At 44.6% G+C, this 22,665-nt stretch overlaps 1 long non-coding RNA gene across 1 annotated transcript in view; it reads left to right on the top strand.

Annotated features, from left to right (window-relative positions):
• The first annotated feature begins 10,947 nt into the window (after positions 1-10,947).
• Positions 10,948-22,665, top strand: part of LOC125940416 (uncharacterized) — a 39,293-nt gene continuing 27,575 nt past the window's right edge. The window contains exons 1-2 of the long non-coding RNA XR_007463639.1: positions 10,948-11,850; positions 12,202-12,261. This is a non-coding gene — a long non-coding RNA (uncharacterized LOC125940416). The remainder of the gene's footprint in view (positions 11,851-12,201; positions 12,262-22,665) is intronic.

Raw genomic sequence — 22,665 nt, 5'->3', positions numbered from 1 at the left:
AAAGAACCACAGGTGGTCCAAATTTCCGGAGTCCCCCACTACGGCGTGCCTCATAATCAGAACTGGTTGTGGCACGTAACAACCCCAATAATTTAATTAATTTTTTCAAACGGTCCAAGGACACAAGCGTCCACAAGCCCACACACGAACAAAAAACTAATGCTGCATGCGCGCGCAAGCAATCACAGCATCATGCACATATAAAAATGTGACAAGGGTAAGCACGCATGCATGCGCAAGCGAGAGACAAGGCACTGGCGCATGTAACATGCGCGCCATGTAAGTAGACATGTATTAACAACCTACGCACGCGCACAGGCAAGCAAAGAAACAGGCACGCGAAGGTGCAAACAGAAACGGGCAGCCAGTTGAAGCTGACACACACGCATTGGCAGAAAAACGTAGGCCGACATGTGCGCATCCAAGAACACGCTGATAGCCCCAGACACGCACGCGGGAACTGGCGCACATACACGTACGGGCGCACCGAAGCTGAGGCATGCAGGTTATGTATGTACAAAAATGCAAGCACACATTTCCGTATGCACGAACACGAACAGCTGGCCGCCATCGCGCGCGCGTACACACACACACACACACACACACACACACACACACACACACACACACACACACACACACACACACACACACACACACACACACACACACACACACACACATGAAAACATGAACGACACAAGTGCAAACATGAACACAGGGCGAGCGCACTGAAGCACGACACTGGTTAACTATAACTGCGCGAGAACGCATGGCCCTGCTTTGTACTAAGTCACCTGAACCTGTCATCAGCACAACCTAAACAACTATTGCATGGCACAACGTCATTGAAATTGGCGAAAATGAAAGCAAAGGTTACCTGAATACGGCTGAAAATCAACAGATCACACCAAATGGCGACACGTTCGGAATCGCTGAAATTAGCAGCATGACAACACCGACGAAACTTCGAAGCATGGACAGCATGGGCATGACAAGTGATGACAAGGGCTTTTTATGACATTTTTATCACTTTGAACTACTAGAGAGACGTCATGGTTATATGAAGTCACTTTCAGTTCCGCTTCTACAGTGTTGTGGGAAATGACTAGTCAGAAATATCATGCCAGTATCCCTTGAATGGCCTGTGGTAAAATAAAGTAAAATATGTGAACAACACTCAAGTAACGACACCTGCTTGAAAAACCTGTTTAATTTGTTCATAACGTCCATACATGAATGTTTACTGTGTAATGTTTTAGAGTCTTATATTGAATTTATTTTTCTGGTGTTTGAGTTTTGTACTGAATTGCTTTTTCCACTTACACATTTTGATAGACAATTTTTCATACAAAACTTATGAGGCCTACTTCAAGCTTTGCAGTGAGACGCTCGGACGCATGGCGCCGCCATAACTTGATGTGCGCCTCAACAGTAGCTGTTGTTCCGTCCGCCAGCCGATTGACAGTAGCTGAAATTGAATCAAGTGCAAAACACTGCAATACTTCAGATTGCATAACCTGGCAGCTGGTGACATGAGAATAGTCAACGAAAATTTATAAATATCAAATTTAAATGTAATATACAGTTATTCACCAGTTATAAACCCCGCACGGCCGTCTGCGTCAGCAGGCGTTTGGTGTGTTGCGACACCACAGACCCGAGCACATGGGGGTTGGACCCTCCCGCGTGTCAACGTGCGTGGCTTAGCCGTGTCCGGGCAAAAGGGGATCCTGGGAGTTGAGCCGAAGCCGGGTGTTTGGAACTTCATGGCCCCTCGGCAGAGGCAACACACTCTTTTGGCCTCTGCTTCACGTAGACCGCACCCCCGGGCTGACCCACCCGGGGGAAATCGGCAGTCGCCTTTTCCTGTTCTTCTCTTCAATCTTCGTCTTTCTCCCTTACTTTTAATCTTTCCTGTCTCCTTTTCTCTTCTATTTACTTCCAACATTCCTGGCGGCGTGGGTTAACCTTGTGTGTTATAACCACTCTTGGTAATACTTATTTGGCTATAGCGGGAACGTATAGCTGGCGTTTGTGGGACTTGTGTTACAGGTCCTACATCGTCCCCTTGTTGGGCTCCATGGTGGGTGGCTGGCGTTCCTGCCGAATGAATATTATTTTTATGGCTTACTGTTTCCCTGCGTTACCCGGTCGCCCCCAGAAAAGGGGGCGCACCGAAGAAGTGTTTCAATTTTTTGGGCACCACAAAGAAAACTTTCCCCGCTGCCACGTCATACACAGCGTCAAATCGGAAAAAACAGTGAGAGCGATCTCTCCCTTCCTCGTTTCAAAATGCCTGACAGAGACAATAGGAGCCGGCTACAAAGCTACGAAATTGGCTAGCGGCGACCTCCTTCTTGAACTCTGAGATATGAAACAACTTGAGAAACTACAGAACCTAGTATCCATAGGAGACTTTCCCATCACTGTGACCCCACACCGCACTATGAACACCAGTCGTGGTGTAGTTTCGGATGATGATTTGATGGAGCTAAGTGAAGCATAACTATTAGAGGGCTGGAGTGACCAAAATGTCATCAATGTCAAAAGAATTAAGATGAGGCGTGACGGAAAAGAAATTCAGACCAAGCATCTCATTCTAACCTTCGGCACAAGTGTACTGCCCAAGACTATCGAGGCAGGCTACGTGAAAATCAGAGTCAGGCCGTATATTCCTAATCCCCTGCGATGTTTCAAATGCCAGAGATTTGGCCATAGCTCACAGAGCTGTCGCGGTCGAACTACTTGCGCCAAATTCAGTGCTTCAGAACACACGTCTGATACGTGCAATAAGACCCCACATTGTGTAAACTGTGAAGGGGAGCACGCCGAGTACTCTCAGTCCTGCCCATCATGGAAAAAAGAAAAGAAAATTGTCACGATTAAAGTTAAACAAAATATTTCGTTCAACGAGGCACGAAGGCAGGTGTCCTACCTGCCAAAAACCAGCTTTGCCGATGTGACGCGTCAGGGGGCTGCGCCACAACGGCCTTCGGCGGCTGTCTGGCACACACGTAGTGAGCCGGCGGTGACACCATCCGCCCCCTCAGCGGCTGCAGCTAGTGCTGCTCCGCCATCTCAGGCCATCGACCTCCGGGCTGGTGGCCTCAAGGGTCTCGTCCATCGAGACGAGGCCTTCACCGCGAACAAACCGCTCGCAAGAGCGAGTGTCCAGCGCGCCGCAAGAGCCGATGGACACATCTTCTAGCCAGACGTCGCAGCCAGCGCCTAAGGAGCGGCGAGAATCTCTCGACCGCTCCAAAAAAGAGAAACCCCGCATTACAGGGCCCCTAAAGGCTTCTGTAAGCTAACTCTCTTTTCGTAAACACACAGCACAAAACTCTTTTTAATATGGGCACTCAAATAGTTCATTGGAACGTCAGAGGTCTCATTCAAAATCTTGACGACGTTAAAGAACTCCTCCGCAAATTTAGTCCCAGGGTGTTGTGTGTTCAAGAAACACACCTCAAACATACACATACAAATTTCCTCAGACAATATGCTATTTCTCGCAAATACCGCGAGGACACTGTTGTGTCATCCGGTGGTGTGGCTATCATAGTCGACAGAGGTGTTGCCTGTAGGGAAATAAAACTTCGTACGCCCCTAGAAGCAGTTGCTGTCCAAGGGGTGCTTTTTGACAAGCTAATCACTATCAGTTCTATATACATCCCTCCCAGTTGTCAACTTAATAAAACCGAATTTCAAAACTATATAGATGAACCTCCGGCTCCATAGATTGTTGTCGGAGATTTAAACGCACATAACACTTTGTGGGGAGACTCGCGTTGCGATGCGAGAGGTCGCCTAATTGAAAACTTTCTTTTTTCCTCAGGAGCATGTTTACTTAATAAGAAAGAGCCAACGTACTACAGCGTGGCGCATAATACATACTCCTCTATAGATTTAAGTATCGTGTCGAGTACAATAATTCCGCACCTGGAGTGGTCCGTTCTCAAGAACCCCTTTGGGAGCGACCACTTCCCAATTATAATAAACTTAACAAAACAAGATATATGCTCACCACACATTCCCCCATGGAAAGTTGACACGGGTAACTGGGAACTTTTCTGGGAACTTACATATCTAACCACGGATGATATTTCCTTCTTTAATATTGAAGACGCTGTGGCCTATATAACAGCCTTTATAATTGACGCTGCCACGAAATGCATCCGTCAAACTAACGGACACGCGAATAAAGGTCGCATTCCGTGGTGGAATGAAGAATGTAAACAAGCACGGAAAAATCAAAACAAAGCTTGGGGACGACTTCGCGACTCACCAACTGCCGAAAACTTGATTAGTTTCAAACAAATAAAGTCCCAGGGTAGAAGAACGCGTCGACGTGCTAAAAGGGAGAGTTGGGAGAAGTACATCTCCGGTATAAATTCTTACACTGATGAGACAAAAGTGTGGAATAGAGTAAATAAATTAAAAGGCCGGGAGGTACACCCACTCCCCTCAGTCAGTACCCAAGCTGAGAGCCTGGAAGACCAGGCAGATTGTCTGGGCGAACCCTTCGAACATGTATCCAGTGCGTCCCATTACACAAAAACATTTGTGAGGTTCAAAGAACGCGAAGAGCGGCAGCCCCTTAAACTTAAAGATTCATCGAGTGAGGCCTACAACTATCCATTTACTTTAACTGAACTTAAGGCATCCCTCGCTTGCTGCAATAACTCGGCGCCAGGCGGTGATCGTGTCATATATGAAATGATTAAGTACCTACACCCTGAAACTCTGAAAACACTCCTGTATCTTTTCAATGCCATGTGGGCGGATGGGTATCTCCCGTCCTCGTGGAAGGAAGCAATAGTCGTCCTCAGAAGCGTGAATTGCTGGGCTAGTTGGTTCATGTTAACAAGGCGAAAAAAACCAGCGAAAAAACCAAGACGCAGGACCAGAGGGAGGCAAATACGCACACAGTCGCCGGCGACTGTGTGCGTGTTTGCCTCCCTCTGGTCCTGCGTCTTGGTTTTTTCGCTGGTTTAGTCGTGTTTGCCTCCCTCTGGTCCTGCGTCTTGGTTTTTTCGCTGGTTTAGTCGTCCTCGTGCTTAAACAAGGCAAAGACCCATCCCTAGCCAGCAGTTATAGGCCAATAGCCCTAACAAGCTGCCTGTGCAAACTATTTGAAAAAAACAATAAACAGGAGCTTAATCTGTTTCCTTGAAAATAACAAACTACTAGACCCCTTGCAATGTGGTTTCAGGGAAGGTATGTCCACAACAGACCACCTTGTTCGCATTGAGTCTTATATCAGGGATGCTTTTATACATAAGCAGTTCTGCCTCACAGTCTTTCTCGACCTAAAAAAAGCTTACGACACGACATGGCGCTACGGCATTCTCCGAGATCTCTCGGCGATGGGTGTCCATGGCAACATGTCAAATACAATCGAAAGTTACCTATCTAATCGCACATTCCGCGTAAGAGTGGGCAACGCTTTGTCTAAGTCATTCACCCAAGAGACCGGTGTGCTACAGGGAGGCGTGCTTAGTTGCACACTATTGTAAAAATGAATTCCCTGCACAAAGTCATTCCACGCACAATGTTTTATTCAATTTATGTCGACGATGTGCAAATAGCCTTCAAGTCATGCAATATTGCCATCTGCGAACGACAAGTGCAGCTTGGCATAAACAAATTGTCCGAATGGGCAGACGAAAATGGTTTCAAAGTAAATGCCCAGAAGAGCACTTGAGTACGCTTTACTAACAAAAGAGGCATAACGCCAGTCCCAAGTATTGCAATCAAAGGAGATGCGCTCTCTGTGAGCAGCGAGCACAAGTTTTTAGGAATCATTTTAAGTGGTAAACTCACATTTATTCCTCATCTTAAGCATCTGACGGCAAAATGCCTGAAGACAATGAACCTTTTAAAGCTTTAGTCGCGTACGACTTGGGGTAGTGATCGAAAGTGTTTGCTTAACTTGTGTAAATGTCTTGTCCTCTCACGCCTTGATTACGGGTCAATAATTTACAATTCTGCAACACCAAGTGCGTTAAAAATACTAGACCCCGTTCACCACTTGGGTATCCGTCTCGCGACTGGTGCTTTCAGGACAAGTCCAATCCAGAGCCTCTACGTAGAGTCGAATCAGTGGTCACTTCATCTGCAGCGGTCATACAGCAGTTTTACATATTTTCTGAAAATACAAGCAAACATTGAACATCCTTCTTATTCAACTATAAATGACGTGACCGCTGCCACACTTCCATAATTGACCTGCAGCGAGAAAGCCGTTCGCTTTCGGTGTGAGGAACCTCAGTGAGGAAATGGGTGTTCGACTGCTTGAACAATGTCCTATGGCTCCAGCGAAACTGTTGCCGCCGTGGAAGTGGCAGCTCATAGAGTGTGACACATCGTTCGTAGAGGTCACTAAACACGCGCCAGAGGCACACATTAGCATGCATTTCTTAGAACTCCAATCAAAATACTCGTGTACAGAGTTTTACACAGAGGCTTCCAAGTCACATGCCGGGGTAACTTATGCAGCCATCGGTCCATCGTTTTCAGAATCCGGTGTACTGCACCCGGAGACAAGTATCTTCACGGCTGAGGCGTATACAATATTATCGGCTGTAAAGTATATAATGAAATCAATACTTAAAAAGACTATCATATTTACAGACTCGCAAAGTGTTGTGAAAGCATTCCAATCACTCTGTAAACACAAAAACCCTGTACTTAATGAGCTCTATTCCATCCTGTGTAAAGCGTATATATCTAACCAGCATGTGATTATATGCTGGGGGCCAGGCCATAGAGGCATTGAGGGTAATGTTCGAGCAGACCAAATGGCCACATCAGTTACATCTCAGGCACTACATATCCCTACAGCTGCTGTTCCTGCAACAGATTTGAAGCCTTTCCTGCGAAAGAAACTGCGAAGCCACTGGCAACGCTTGTGGGATGCGGAAAGAAATAATAAGCTTCACTTGATAAAACCACAGTTAGGTTTCTGGCCCCCCGTAACGAAAACACGACGAACTGATGTCCTGGTCTGTCGTCTAAGAATAGGACATACATATGCCACCCACAATTTTTGCTTACTGGTGATGAACCACCAACCTGTGGTAGATGTTGTGAGAGGCTGACTGTCCTCCATGTCCTCGTGGAGTGTCGGGAATCCGAAACAGAGAGAAAGAAATATTTTCCTCAAGCGTACCGGTATCATGTGGCTCTTCATCCCATGATGTTTCTTGGTGAAGAACCGCTTTTTAACGCCAAAGCAGTCATCGATTTCTTGAACGATGTGGTCCTGAATGCTATTAGCCCATTAAGGTCATAGCGCATCCTCTCTCCAGAGGACGCCGCTGTGATAGTAATTTTTTATAGCACATGCCTCCAGGCCCTTGTGGTTCAAGGGCTCTGTTTAGGCAGTAGTGCTTCTTGCCAATTACTGCATCTTAAATATTTTAAATATCGTGTCATTGTTTTTCAATGCATTCTTCATTTCATAGTACACCTCATGAGTCATTGCCATGATTTTAGTGCATGTATATTTCACGCACTTTACAGCGATTATTTTTAGGCCCCTTTACAGCCACGCTTCATCTACTTCTCAGAATTCATCGCTCCACTGCACACTCACAAACACTGGCATGGCCTCTTTGGCCATAACTGGCCCTTGCGCCATAAAACATCACACATCATCATCATCATCATCATCATCAAACTAAATCCTCAATGACCTCACTTTGAAACACATTGTCCTGTGAATCTCATCCCGCGAAACTTTTTTTTTAATCCTTCCACTATAACTAAAGTTATCACGCCGATAGCCGGATTTTTTTTCCTCTTGTAGTCTCTGGTAGGGCGCTGAAAGCTACGCAGTGGAGAAGCCAAGAGGGCAACGCCACGGCTAACAGTTGAGTGTCGTGGTTTTCAAAAGGGGTTGTTCACCCCATGGCGGCCGCGATAGACTACGCAATATAGGCCACACGCAGTGCAAAGTAGAAAGAATTCACCTCTCTTATTGAGATTTTCCTCTTTTCATTTATTTAACTAGAAGTTAGCAAGTATATATTACTGAGAATGTTCTCGCGATCATGGAACTAGCCAATAGAGTTGGTCGGCCATCTGCTTTCGATCAGCTTTCGATGAGGACATTCCAGATGCGAGAGCAAGCGTGTTTTCACTGCTTCTGACATGCGATTGTAAGTTCCCTGCTGCATGCAGTGAAATATTTTGCTGACATGCTTAAAGGAGTTTCGTTAACACTCAGCAACGTTTTTAGATGCGAGAGCATCTTATGCTCGGGGCAGTGTCCGTTCTGCGGCGTCCGCACCCATACTGCGCATGCGCAACTCTCCTCATTGTCCTCTCCTACGCAGGTGTGCCCTCTCCTCCTCCCCTCTCCTCCTCTCCGCCACAGGTGCGGCGCAGCAAATCATTGCATATAACTCTCTCTCTAAGGGTACGCTGGTAGGCGGCGCAAGTGTCGCGGTGCAGTATAAAGCACGTTCGGTGTGCTTCCGTCATTCTCTCTCTGTGCAACGATGTGTAAAACGCCATGAACAACGTCAACGGCTAGTTGCAGCGGCAGCGCCATCACCGCGGAGCAGAGGAAGGCTCGGGAAGCCGAACGTAAACGTCAGCGTCTGCAAGCGGACCCAGAACTTCGGGCCAGGGATACCCTCTGCAGCAAGACCCATTGACGCTACACTTCACCGACCACAAAGCCATCGTCTTCAAGATACCGCGCGTACCGACGCTAGGAATCACATACGATATCTAAATATAGACGTAACAACCCTGTAAACACGTCTCATCTCTTCTCAATACATTCTCTCACTCTAACTTTCATTGGGTTGTGTTGAAGTGAAACGAAACGGAAACACAATGGGCGCCCCACGCGATGCTTTCGCATCCCACCATGGTTGCCCGTAGGGTGAGATGACGTAGTTTCTTTACGTATGTTCGCAAAGTCTTTCAGGGCTCGTTAATGTGTGACACAGTACGCTTCACCAATCATAGCTTATTGCTTAATATGTGTGAGGCATTGTGCCAGCGAAGTGCCGTTCACCAGCACCAGGCGGCACAATCAAACTTTTAGAGCTGAGTCCAATAGTCACTGAACATAAACAGGCCCAAGTAACACAAAATATTGCCGTAACCTTCTCTGAATGTGCACAAATGTCGGTGCATAACGTTGCCTACATGCTGCTAATGTCTGCTTGTTTGATATGACGACAACGTTGGGCCGTAACGTTGTGGCAGCGTTGAGCAGCACATTATTCATGACGTTGGCATAACGTTTCCGAAACTTCCTGATGACGTGATGGTGATGTCGACAAATATTCTGCGATGTCAGTTGAGTGTTGCTTGAACGTCACTACGTACGTTGCCTGAAAGCTGAAGTGACAAAAGGCAACATCCACATTACGTTGCCAGGAAGTTCTGTTAACGTTATGTTAATGTCGTGAATGTGCTGCTCAACGTTACGGCCCAACGTTGTTTGGCGATCAAAAAAGAGGACATTAGCAGCATGTAGGCAACATTAGACGCCGACATTTGTGCACGTTCAGAGAACGTTACGGCAACATTTTGCGTTACTTGGGTCATAGCATATTAGTAAAGGACAATGAGCAAGTTGACATTTCAGCGACGAAAACAATATTATATCGCACTTTCAGGTTTTCGGACTGTTTCTGCCGACAACCCCGACCTTGACATCATCTTCCTGTAAGCTACCTTCCTTTACATCTCATCCACTCATGACCCCACTGGTTTCCACCATTACTGTATAGCCGCCTGTAAGCTTTACCTTTACACACCCTGCTACCAGTTTTCGCACACCGTTCTACAAAGTGATTGTCAGATCTAGCTCTAGTTCTAGCTATTGCCGTACGACAGTCCCCATGCGACTGTAAAAGTCTCAGGCCTCGCGGATGGAAGCTTCCTCCGCTGCCAAAGACAAATCTGCGTTCCTTGATGCTCATTTGTCCAGGATATTTCGTCTTATCGACCTTAAAAAAACTATGAGTCATGCTACAGGGATCTCACCAACAAATTCGTGTAAATCATGACATTTTCCCTGTTTGACAGTGTTTATTGTGCACATCTATTGTGCACATCACATTAATGTGCACCCATAGAAGACGATCCTCTAGCCGCAGATAGGCTGAGGTGTGGCGTGGGCTTGTTGAATATAAAAGCCGAATTCCCAGTTTGCAAAAGGACAATGTTCATCAGCCGCACATCGAGTCAGTCCTTCATGAGAGTAAACAAACAAAAATAAGTAAAAACGTTGCATGGTTCACTTAGGTCGTCTGGCGTGCCTTGATTTTAATGGCATTCGTATATAAACGTAGTTAATTTCACATTTCCTGACACACCTGCATATACTTTTCTTCTTATGCCACGCCGTCAAGCTACATCGAAGTTGAGTCAAAACATCCGTAATGGTGTATGCGTTCTCATAACAAAGAATTCTCCTTGCAACAGAAATATAATAGGTGTAAGCGTTATGAGTGTCAGCCAAACATTTCAGAAAGAAGAGTACGACAGCAATTTAGGTGTGTATCTGGTATCAGTGGGTTTTATGTCCATGTTCTATATCATCGAATAGCTGCAAGTTAAGACAATTTCAAATGTTCCACCACGAAATTCGCAACAAAATGCTCCGCAATCGCTTTTATGATATGCCTCGTCATCTTCTTTCTGAGGTTTTACGTGCCAAAACCAGTCCTGATTTTGAGGCACGCCGCAGTAGAGGGCTTCGGATTAATTTTCATCACCTGGGGTTCTTTAACAGGCACTACAACGTACGCACACCGGCCTTCTTGCGCTTCGCCTCCATCAAAATGCGGCTGCCGCCGTCGAGATTCGATCCAGTGACCTCGTGGTCAGCAGCGCAACGCCTTAGCTAACTAAGGAATCGTGTGGGGTGATATGCCTGTCAGTTATCCGGAAGCAAGGTGCGTTAAACCTAAGTGCACTTCAAATGTGTCATGTTTATGAAAACACGTTACAACTATGAAAAATATGTATCCGGTTTCCTTCTTCGGCGTCTGTTATTCTGAAGTCTCTATCGCTTTAAGATGTAAATCAACTTCATGGACCTTGGTCACCCCGACAGCAAAGACCCGTGCACAGTGCTTCCGCTAAACAGACGCGTTAAACTTCTCCACGAGCACGTCCACCTCCGGCCTCGGGAGAGACTTAAAAGAGACCAATTTTCGCCCATTTGTCAGCCTTGCAGCTGTGGTGCCATTGAAGACTTGGTCTGATCGTTGAATTTGGGCCCTTCAGGTAAGATGTCTTGTTTCTTTGCGTACATTCAACTTATTCTAATCTGTAGTCACTGTATTATTCGTTACTACGTGATCTATTCTTACCGTTAGTGGTGTTTAATTTTGCCTTATACATGTCATCTACAAGGCTATCATAGCATCAGATACTTATGATGACATAACGTGAACACGAAAATTAAGGAAACTTATAAAAGAGTGCTCTCACTTTTATATAATTACACCTTTCGTTATTATTTTAGTTGAATTAGGTCCATATATACGCTTGACGACAAATGAGCAAAAACGTGCGATTTGAAAACTAAGGATGATATCCCTTACCAAGCTATCTTTTGGTAAGTGGCCAGCTTGTTGTTCTCAAAGTAGCATAATTGTCAAAGACCAACTAAAAAATGGACCGGTCAATAAATATTTTTAATCTTTTAGAAATGCGCCAAAGCAGTGATCATTTGTGTTGTCGACGTCTGTACGGTTTGTTTTATTAGCAACAAAACATGTACCTCTCGTTTCGTCATCGCAGGCAACAAAGTCAGACTCTTTGCCAAGATGAGGTTCACCTCTGCCATCCTGCTCCTTGCAGTCCTAGCAGGTAAGCGGGTGTTCCGAAATGGCGACGCACTCAATAATTACCTAAGACACAATCATTTCCAAGTATACTGCAAAACATGGAGCAGTGGACACTCCTGAACACAGAGCAGTGGACAAACACTATGGCGCAAAACAGGCATTGCTGGTCGAACTTGCCGGTGCAAACACAGTATCAGTGAGATTCCACGAAATACAAGCACGAGTGCATACTCTCTAATCTCCTCCGAAAGAATCAGTGTCATCGGCTAGCAAATTCTCCTTTATCAAGAGAAAAGGCTGAAGTTTCGTCAAAAAACGTTGCTATACTCTGGTTAATTACTTATTGTTATGATGTGTGCTGATTTATGTGCAGCGTTCCTGGTCATGATCACTGCAGCAGAAGAGAGCAAGAGTCAGAACCGTAGGGGAGACAGTAAGTATAAAAGCGACGTGTGGATGCGTGTTGTAACTTATGTGTTATGAAAGTAATTCTTACAAAGAAGAGAACCCGCTTTACCAACAACCATTGAATTCGTTATTGGCTAAAAATATACAGTGAAGTCTTGGTGGACCCCGGCATAAAACACTTTCGTGTTAATAAAAGTGTGCGATCATTGCACTCCACCAGTACTAACATAAGGGGCAGAAATTTGGAGGTTAACAGAGAAGCTCGGGAACAAGTTATGAACTGCACAAAGAGTGATAGAACGAAAAATGTTAGGGCTAACGTTAAGAGACACGAAGAGAGCGCTGTGGATCAGAGAGCAAACGGGATAGCCGATATTCTAGTTCACATTAAGATGGAAAAAATGGAGCAGGGGTGGCAATGTAACGCGTAGGATGTATAATCGGTGGACCATTAGAATTACAATGGATACCAAAGAAGGGAAGCGCAGTTGAGGATGGCAGAAAACTAGGTGGTGTGATAAGGTTACCAAATTTGCAGGCGCAAGTTAGAATCACCTAGCGCAAGTGTGGATTAATCGGAGATCGTAGGGAGAGGCCTTCGTCCTGCAGTGGACATAAATATAGGCTGATGATGGTGATATATTTCTTTAGCCCCATCAGGAGCTTTTACACAAAATAATATATTTAGCTTTTACATTTAAAGGATAGTAACTTCCTGCAGTAAATACTAGAGGTGGCTGAAGACGATGTGCAGCTCGTTTCTACTGTGCGTTCTGATGACGTATAAAGGTGAATATTACCCAACAACAGCATTAGCATCTTCCGCGGTAATTAGACGTGCCCCCCTTTCGGCTGTTTTTGGTAATACAATATTTTTGACAACCAAAAGTTTATTTTCTTGATCAATTATATCCAATCATTTCACACCGCCAAAGAATGTCTTCTATCTTACCGAATACTTGCGTGAATTTCTGTTTGACCAGTGGATTATGCTGGATTTCTTGTGTAACCTCCTGACACTGTCCTCATAACAAAATCAGCTGGTATAGGATTCACCTATATATCTTATATAGGATCTTATATATTTATACATGGTGTTTGACGTAACTTCAAACAAGGATTTTTAACACCGCATCTGGGGGAAACCAACGACATATGGTTTGCTGCCTTGTGGCGCTTCTCAAGATATTTTGATATTGCGCTTATTTATTTAAACTAAGGTCATGCATTCAAATTTTGCTGATTCACTTTAGGCACCACTATATATATATATATATATATATATATATATATATATATATATATATATATTTATATATATAGTAACTGGATTTTTCAATGGGCCAAGCGTATTTAGGAAAATCAGAAGCACAACTTCGCGGTTATCTAGGGTTTATTATGTTCCCAAAAGTTTCGGTCGGCGGATCCCTTGAAAAAGGTCGGTCCACCGACCGAAACTGTTGGGAAAATAATAAACCCTAGATAACCGCGAAGTTGTGCTTCTGATTTTCCTATATATATATATATATATATATATATATATATATGAATGACGTCGTTCTTTGGGCGTGGTGTTTAATAAATAAAAGAAGTGCAGGCGCACATAGAACAGCACACAAATTTAATTTCAACGTGTCGGCCTGCCGGGGTCGGTCCGGCCTTCATCATGACCCCGGGCAAAACGTCGAGCAGGAGGAGGAATAAACATTTATTGCGGAACCAGCACTTTAAGATGGCCGGGCCTAAGCCTCTCATGAAGGGACGTCGAGGGCTTGCCTCGCCGCCGCCTCACGGGCGTGCTGGGTCGCCCAAGTTTGGTCGTCGAGGGCGGAGCTCCACAGAGCCTCACGCAACCTCGACGAGAGGGTCATGGTGTTAATGTGTGTGTACTGTGCTGGGCACTCCCACAGCATATGCGGAAGCGTAGCCGGGTGAGTGCCAAAGCACCGGCAGTTTGGGGTATTGTAAACTTCAGGGAATATAAGGTGGAGGCGGGCGGGTGAATGGTACGTATTTGTTTGTAGCAAACTCAGGGTGGTAGCCTGTGCCCTGCTGAACTTGGGGTGAGGTGGGGGGAAGGTTCGGCGACTAAGGTAAAATGCCTTAACGAGATCGTTAAGTAGTCAAACTGTCCCTGGTGTCCAACTCGTCTCCAGTGTCCCCAGCGCGGCTGACTAGTCCTCGCGCAATGGAGTGGCAAAACGACGAAATTAATGTTTTTTTTTTTGCTTTTCGAGGTAAGCCTGCACTTCTTTCCTATATATATAAATCTGCGTCTGTGTGTGTGTGTTATTCCAATTCTCTAACTTCTATAGGTACACATTTATACCCATATGAGATATTTGCTTCTGAATTCTTTCCTGTAGATAGACAAAGAAATATAAAAGTTTCCGACATTTCTGCTAACTAGCATTTACAGTACAGTTGGCATATGTTTAGTACAGACAAAATCTCACGCGCCTGAGTGTAGACAGAACGCGAGAAAGCTCTGTATTAAAGGTCGAATGATTAACCAGCATATTTTTGCCTTCATGCTATTCTGCATGCAATTTGACGAAAGATAAGAAAGGTCCTCGAAGAAACGCACTTTACCGTGTGCAGCATAGCTCTAAAGAAATTCTTACGTGCGTGCTCGTTCATTGCCATCGGGGGCGTTGCAAGCGATGGGCGTGATAGCTTTCCTCCACGAAATGATATCCGGACCGTATTCAAGATGAATAACAATAGAGATATCAATTCGAGCCAGCACCGATTCAAGGAGCCTTTGTTCGAAATGCCCTATGGCGTAGAGATGGGTCACGCTAGATACCGAGTCACGCCACTACGAAAGCATAGTGGAAGGGCCCAACTGAAAAACTTGTTCCGTTACTTATTTTTCATCCAGTTTTTATCTTACCGTGATGTTTTATTGGTTATAATACTCGAACGCCTAATGCGAGTGTGTCTTCATGTCCAGTTTCATGGCCCAATAGCTACGATAGAGGCAAGGAGTAAACACCTAACGTACAATTCCTATACACCTCCGGAGTTGTCCACATTTGAGCTGGAGGTTCCCATACGTGTACAATCTCGCACCTTAGGAGTTTGGTAATATCTGTGCAGTGTTGTGACCTTCACAGTCGGCAAGTGGTCGTTCTGTTTCTCGGCGTGTTTTCTGGAGGCACCAACAGGCAGTACTGTGGAGCAGGAGTACGAAGCTCGGCGCATCGGCGTTATTTTAGTCAAAACGGCGTTGCCGGCTAAGATTGCTTGTTGCTGTTATGGTGTGAGTTCAGAGGCAGATCAATTTCTAGAGTTCTGAGATTATTGTTTAACACGTCGGATGTCACACAGAGACCGTGTGAACCCATTTGCTTTAGACGGAATAACTTACTCGATGGTGTTAGCTGATCTGCCTACAAATCGCCGCCATCACTTTTCTGCAGGACAAGGCACCGGATGCCCCGACCACATTGCCTGCACCATTAGCTGCCAGAAGCAGGGTTTCGGCTTTGGTACATGCCATGGACACCTTCTGCGAACCTGTTCATGCACCTAATTTGGATGGTAGTTCATCACTAACTGCTAATGAACCTCACCGGCGCGTCCGCTCGCTTAATGTATCGTGTTGACTAACTCACAATGAAAAATCCGCTTATTTTATTCGGACTATGCTATCCTGATACACTATAATCGTATCTGCATTGGCAGAACGAACGATCTGGTGCTTCATCAAATGTTCCAGAGTTACGGAACGCTTCTCTTTCATGAACTCAAACAATTTGCTGTGAATAATTTCCGGCTACACAAGATAATCTGAGGCTGCACGAATAAATTTTCCTTTTAAAACATGAATTCCAATCTCCTTCTTGAACATGTATTCGTCACTGTGGTCTCTACTTGCAGATTTTGAATATATCGATTCAAACACTCACTGTACAGTTTCATTGCATACGTAGCTGTGTGCTTTGGCGTTACGCTTTTGTTACATTTCGCGTATCCTTCAACAGGTGATGTCATCGTAAACCATACTTTCAAATTTTTGCTAGAACTGACCTCGAACCATAATTTGTACCCGAATATTGTAGGTCTATCTTAACGCAAGCATGACTGTGCAAGCGTTCTCACCAGCGTCTCATCGCAGTCGGAGAAAGAAATGGCGGATCCCATGCAATCGATGCAAGCGAAGCTTTGTATGCTGTTTGCTTTGATTGACGAGGAAAAGCGGTGATGTTGGCGGCGAATGTGCAATTTCTTCCGCGTTTAGTCCAGTACGATAGTGGTGAGTTGATGTAAAAGGCTACTTTGCGCGCGCCGCTGCTGTTTGTCTGCATAGTCCACAGAACACACGGGGAGACGTGTTTGCTTGAGGCTTTCTTGTACGTCCTTTTTCCTAATCACTGAGAGAGTTGAGCATTATCATTGCCTCAACACTGCACGTCGCATTGTGACAGCAGTGCTAAACTTTAAAGAAAGAATTGTCTGTACGTAATTCGATTAACTATTATAACATTGTATGCGTACATTGTATACACACATTCGCGGTCTGCACCACCTTTCGTTGCGTAGCGAAGACGCTCCCGTTCCGCGGATCCGCAACGCTCAGTCCACGCTTTGAAGCCATTTTGCTGGCGCGTTTTTACGTGCTCGTCTGCATAGGTGACCAGCACTCTGTTGAGACGGCATCTTAAAGCTCTCTCTTCAGGCTACGGACGATTGTAATGTTTGCACTATCACAGCCCTGCATATTTGTCGCATAGGAAATCAAGCACAGCACGTGCCATACGCATAAACTACGCACCCTCGTCCGCGGCGACGCCGGACGGTATGCGCGAAGGCGAGCTCCATCGGTGGCGTTGCAAGAAACCCAGCTGCACGTGCGGCAAGACAATCACAGCAGCACCCGGAAAGTCGGGAGAAGAGGCAAAGAAAACTTCGCTTTAAAGTGATTATAAATATTCTGCGAACTTTATTTACTAATACACTGCAGAACAAAGCTTCACGTAGCATTTTCTTGAATACAGTATGTACTTGGGAAGATTGCAGAACATAAATACATCGAAGGAATGACCGCACTAAAGTGTGCCTTCATCAGAGGCTACAGATTGTTAATTTCAATCGCTCACTGACTCGCTGACTAAGTAGGCGGATATATTCCTTCCGTATTGTATGCGGACTCTCTGCATACACAGGTCGATCACATTACAACTACGGTCAGCACAGGTGCTTCTGAAACAAGGGGGGACATTCAATTTTACATGTTGGCCACTGTCACAGTTTCATGCGTAGTGCCAGGTTTGCTACACAAGGTTGCAACTCGAGAAATTTCCAGTGAGTGAGAGATTGAACTGTGGAAGCGAGATAAAATAATACATTTATCTGTTCTACATCGTCTCTACTTCACGTTTTGTTGCATTTGAGTCGGGTTGGCATACTATTGATAGCCCGTGCAGTGTCCTTCTAAGGTTGCAGTCAGCATTGGTTGATTTTCACGCTACACATGAAAGGAAAGCTTATGTGGACATTTTGCTTGTTCTTGAAGGCTTCCTAATGTATGTATTGACTTATAGCACTTCACAGTGCATCCTAAGAAACATTCAGTGAGGGGGGCGTGGCATAACACCAGACATGAAGCATATGTGTGCAGACAACATAAAATCAAAAGTACTAGAATGTAATCAGCCTACACACACTTCTATTGAGTATACAATACAAGTGCATGGTTACACAATATTTGAAGGGCCGTGCAAGAACTCATGGAAAGGTTTAAAATACGGAGGATAAATGAATTGCTACACATTATTAAAATGTATGTTCAAGAGCACACGGAAATGGTTACGGTCAGTGATGGTGACGATGGTATCGGAAAGATCGTTCAATAGCGCGATGGCGCTTTGTCGTTAAGCTGAAATAAAAACTTTTGTTGTAACAAAAATGCGTTTAATGCTCAAATTATTATGAACATGTCGTACTGTGCATGTAGGGGCCTTATTAGTTAATCGATGTGGTGGTGTGATATGAACATATTTATGAAGTAGGAATAAAAGCGTGATGGAGCGACGGGTATGCCACGGCGGGAGGTCAAGTTCTTGTTTAGGTTAGAAACAAGAGAATGGCTGTCGTACTTACGTTATACAAATATAGCGGCCCTGTATTAATCGACTGTATCGGGTTAAAGAGGTACTTTTGTTTAATTCACGCATGTTAAAGTTAGAATGAGGCTAGTTACGACGCAGATTGCAAAGTGTTTTTGGATGCTTTTGCACAGAAGGCTGCTATGTGATGCTTCCAGGAGAGAGCAGGTGTTAGCCTGACTCCTTGGTAGGTGTATGATGAAGTGCTGGATAATACAGCAATATTTAAAGAATGACATATGGTTGATGTCGTGTGCTTGTTTCTAAAGAAACTACATTGCTTTTAAATGAGTTAATGATTTTTACCCATTTTCGCGCCATGAGGTAACAGCCTTAAGATTGTTTTGAAGGGTGCGATTGCCGTTAGCGTATTTTATAACGCGATAGAAAATGCAGTAATCTGCAAATATCCATATGCTGAACGATATTTTAGTGAGTTTGTGAAAAATGTAGATTAGAAATAGTAACTTACCAAGGACAGTACTGTGTGGCACACCAAATATTACGTCACTCAGAGAAGACTAAAAGTAATTTAGATGAAAACTGTAAATTACTGACGAAAGGAGAAAAATTCTTAATCCACGACAATGTTAAAACATCAATTGCTAGAGCTGATAATTTTGCAATTAGGTGGCAATGTTTTAGGGCAATGAAATATTTTCGAGTAGTCTGTCAAGATAAAACCAGTTTGAAGGTTAAAATCCATGTTTACATGAAGTTCCGGGGTTAATTCAAGTCACTGCGTATTGTATAATAAAGTTTTAGAAACCCATGCTGGTTACAGACAAGAAGTGTTTTTACTCAACGTGGTTGTAAATATTTGATGAAATCATGTGATTAAGGAGCTTCCAACAGACTCAAGTTAACGAAATTGGACGGAAGCTTTCAGGGGCCTGTCGACTTGCATTTCTAAACATGGGCCAACTGGAAAAGCGATTTCCCAGTCGCCCGACCACTGTCCAAGTTCCTCAATCTTGTTCAACTTCTTCATGTTCTCGCTTTGCTCCCTAGTAACTGCGCCTTTCAGGAGGTCACCAGTCAGTCAGTCAGTCAGTCATGAACTTTATTGAGGTCCTGAGGAGTTTTAGGCCGTTGGATAATCCACGAACAATTTTCCCTTGAAGTTCTTTACCACGTATTCATTATCACCTTAGCAAATGTGGTCATGTTATAAATTTTATTTTCCCACTTTCAGGGGTGACCGCAATAAACTTTCGGAAGTTATTCTCGTTCTGGCTCAAAATATTTTTGTTGCTTCAGTCCGGTCCCATTCGGTCGTTTCCTGTTTATTGAAGTTATGGATTTTGACATACCGACACACATCTTCGGCAGCCATGCCGACCACCGACCGCGGAACTCTGTATGAGAGTCTGTAATTTAACGGCATCCCTACAAAGCTCCTTTAACCCTCTACTCGTGTACTAGGCAGGCCAATTACAGAGCGTTAACCCTCGCTACCAGGAAGTAAGAAAATCATGGAAGAAAAAGAACACAGGACAGATAACGGAAGAACCAGGAGAGTGCACGTTCAGAGAAGGGGTGGGAAAATGCGGCTGCCTATTTCGCCCGGATGATCAGGCCGGGAGTGCCATCTACGCGTAGCCATGGCCAAAGGGCTGTGTTTTCCTCTGCTGAAGAGCCCTAAAGGTACTAGCACTCAGCGGTCTCTAAACCACGAGGATCCCTTTTTCCCCGGACATGGCTAAGCCGCCAACAGGATACATGCGGGTGGGTCCCACCCCCATGTGCTAAGGTCCGCGATGTTGCAACACGTAAAACGCCTACTTACGAAGACGCCCCTGCGACGATAAATAACACAGAAACGAAATGGAAAGCAGTGATGCGTTGCACTGTGTGTCCTCGCACACCATTTATCTTCTGTTTATATATTTTAGAGTTTTCTTGCTGCTAGGTTTGCGGCTGCGTGTTTACGGATATGAGAAGCGTAAACACAGTCAGTCCTTATGAGAAAAATGCGAATAATGTTTCAAAACATGTTGTGAGGTTATGCAAAATAGCTAGAGATAAATTTTACTCGCATGCTCTGCAGTCTCTCCTAAAATGTACTCCTAATGTGTTCGGGTGAACAAATTCTCCCTTTGGTGTGGAAAACAATGTTTCCATACAAAGCAATGGCCTAAACACAGCTTCTAAAATGAGTGCACATCGGAGCTCAAGGGTTTTTCTTTCTTTTTTTCATGTTTTCGCTCGCGAAGGTCGTTTGAATACGCCATTTGTTCCTGAAACAGGCTTTCAGTTTAAGGAGCATATTCAAATCTCATTGGAATGCATAATCAGTCTCATTTCTAACCTTAAACTGTCCACATGTATAAAAATAAAAAAATATTAGTACTCATAGAATGGGATTTAGGATATTGAAAAATATTTACTACCAATGCGAAATGTAAGTCAATGCAAAATAATACTATCTTGAGCGAGGGAATACGCACGAGAAATTCATTATTGAATGGTACAATGAAAGAAGTCGTTCCTAATTGCTTTAGTTAAGGCAAATAGAGCAAGAAGCGATGGTTTTGGAATACAAGTGCCCAGAAAACTTTGTAACCTTCAGGAATACAGGTGCCTAGAAGTGCGCACTAACAATTGAGGGACGTCAGATTCGTAAACAAAATACTCAATATGGAACGCAAGAGGAACACGGCTACAATATTACACTGTAAGAAAAATGCCGAGGAAAACGGGAGTAACTCGGACTGTCATTCCTAAAAAGGGCGCTTTCGTCCCGCAAAGGACTAACTGTAAGAGTGTGCGTGTCGTGTGCAAATTTTTGGGAGTAAGTGTTTAGTCCCTGGTCGAAAAAAGAGCAACGGCAGGACGAACGACAACAGTTACTCCCCCAAGCATTTCTCTGTTTTCGTCCGTGTCGTGGAGTGGTGCGCCGAAAACCATATTGTCTATAAATCGTGAATATCTTGAAGTTCGTGCACTGTCTATTGAACTACATGCAAAGCAGCACTTTGTCTCTTCTTGAGAAAATTGTGTGAAATTTAAAATGTGGAGTGTGAAGACACATGGAAGTCATGTGCAAGCCATAAGTGAACGATACACATTAAACGTGCAAGTCATTGATGGACTGCCACATGTTCTTGGTCAATAGTACCTAAGTTCCAACCGTTCCAAGGAGATTACGAACTTAAGTGAAGCGATATGTAGCTCAAACTGGGCACGCTAAGTGACAGATAACTTCGCCTTCTCTGTCGTCTTGCGTGCCCCGTATACGCTCGCTACACGTATGTACGTACACCGCGTAATGTCTCATGGCGTAATCGGGCAACTTTCTTTTTGCAGTCGCATGGTTGCAAGTACACACAGTGTTAGACTCTCCCGGCAAAGCATACACAAAATGCCGTCTCTCTTGCATTGCCACACCTGCGTTTGGATCCATAACCTTGTCTCAGTATCCTGTCTCGTCAAGCGAGCTGCCGTGGTATAGTGGGTAAAGTAACCAACTTGTGAGCGATAGAACGTGAGTTCGAGTCTTGCTGCGGAAGCGTTTTTTTTTGTCCCCTCAATAGCCTTTTTTTTTCTTCTTATCAGCGTGTAAATGGCTAATTTCGTCAATTGCATCCTTGCGGAGCATCGGAAAAAATGACCGTTACTCCCTTGAGGGGCATCGGAAAAGAGCAACTGTTAGTCGCCTTGATGGAGTAACCGCATGGGGAGTAACAGTTCATCCCCTCGCAGTTACTCCCCAAAAGAACGAATGGTTGTGGCAAGTCAGTTACTCCCCGAAAGGACTAACCTCGATACCCCATTTCGTCCTTTTTTTCTTAGAGTGTACAGAGGCTGCTATAGGTACACTACTTGCATGTTCGAAGCCATGTATACATTTTTCAGGGATTCTACCCGACGTAGAATTCGGCCACACTTGATACCGGGGGTATGAGTGAAGGTAAACTTAGCAGACATTGTTGGTGCTCGCTCACTTAACATTTTGTCCATTTGTTTGCAGTGAGAGCTTGTCTCCAAGAAACAATAACACAACTGTAAGATTTCTGTCAACACGCATTGTTGGGTTAGTTTGTTTTGCTGACAAAAGGTGAAGGGGAACACGAAGTGCAACCAAGGACACACATGAAAAGGATCACAAGGCACCTTGCGATTGTCTTGATGTCTCTTTGCCTCATCGTCAGCTTTTTCTGGTGCCGTTTGCTGGAAGGTCCAAGACGCCACGACCCAAGACTGACGGCAACGTGTAAAATTCCACAATATATATAATTTACCGCCACGGCTTTACTCGCACGCATCTAGGAATTGCATCCACTTGCTTCTATTGGCTCATTTTCTTTCTTGTT

The sequence above is a fragment of the Dermacentor silvarum genome, chromosome 9 (assembly GCF_013339745.2).
Source record: "Dermacentor silvarum isolate Dsil-2018 chromosome 9, BIME_Dsil_1.4, whole genome shotgun sequence".
Taxonomy (NCBI): domain Eukaryota; kingdom Metazoa; phylum Arthropoda; class Arachnida; order Ixodida; family Ixodidae; genus Dermacentor; species Dermacentor silvarum.
The sequence above is the reverse complement of the archived record's forward strand: the minus strand, read 5'-3'. Positions and strand labels throughout refer to the sequence as shown.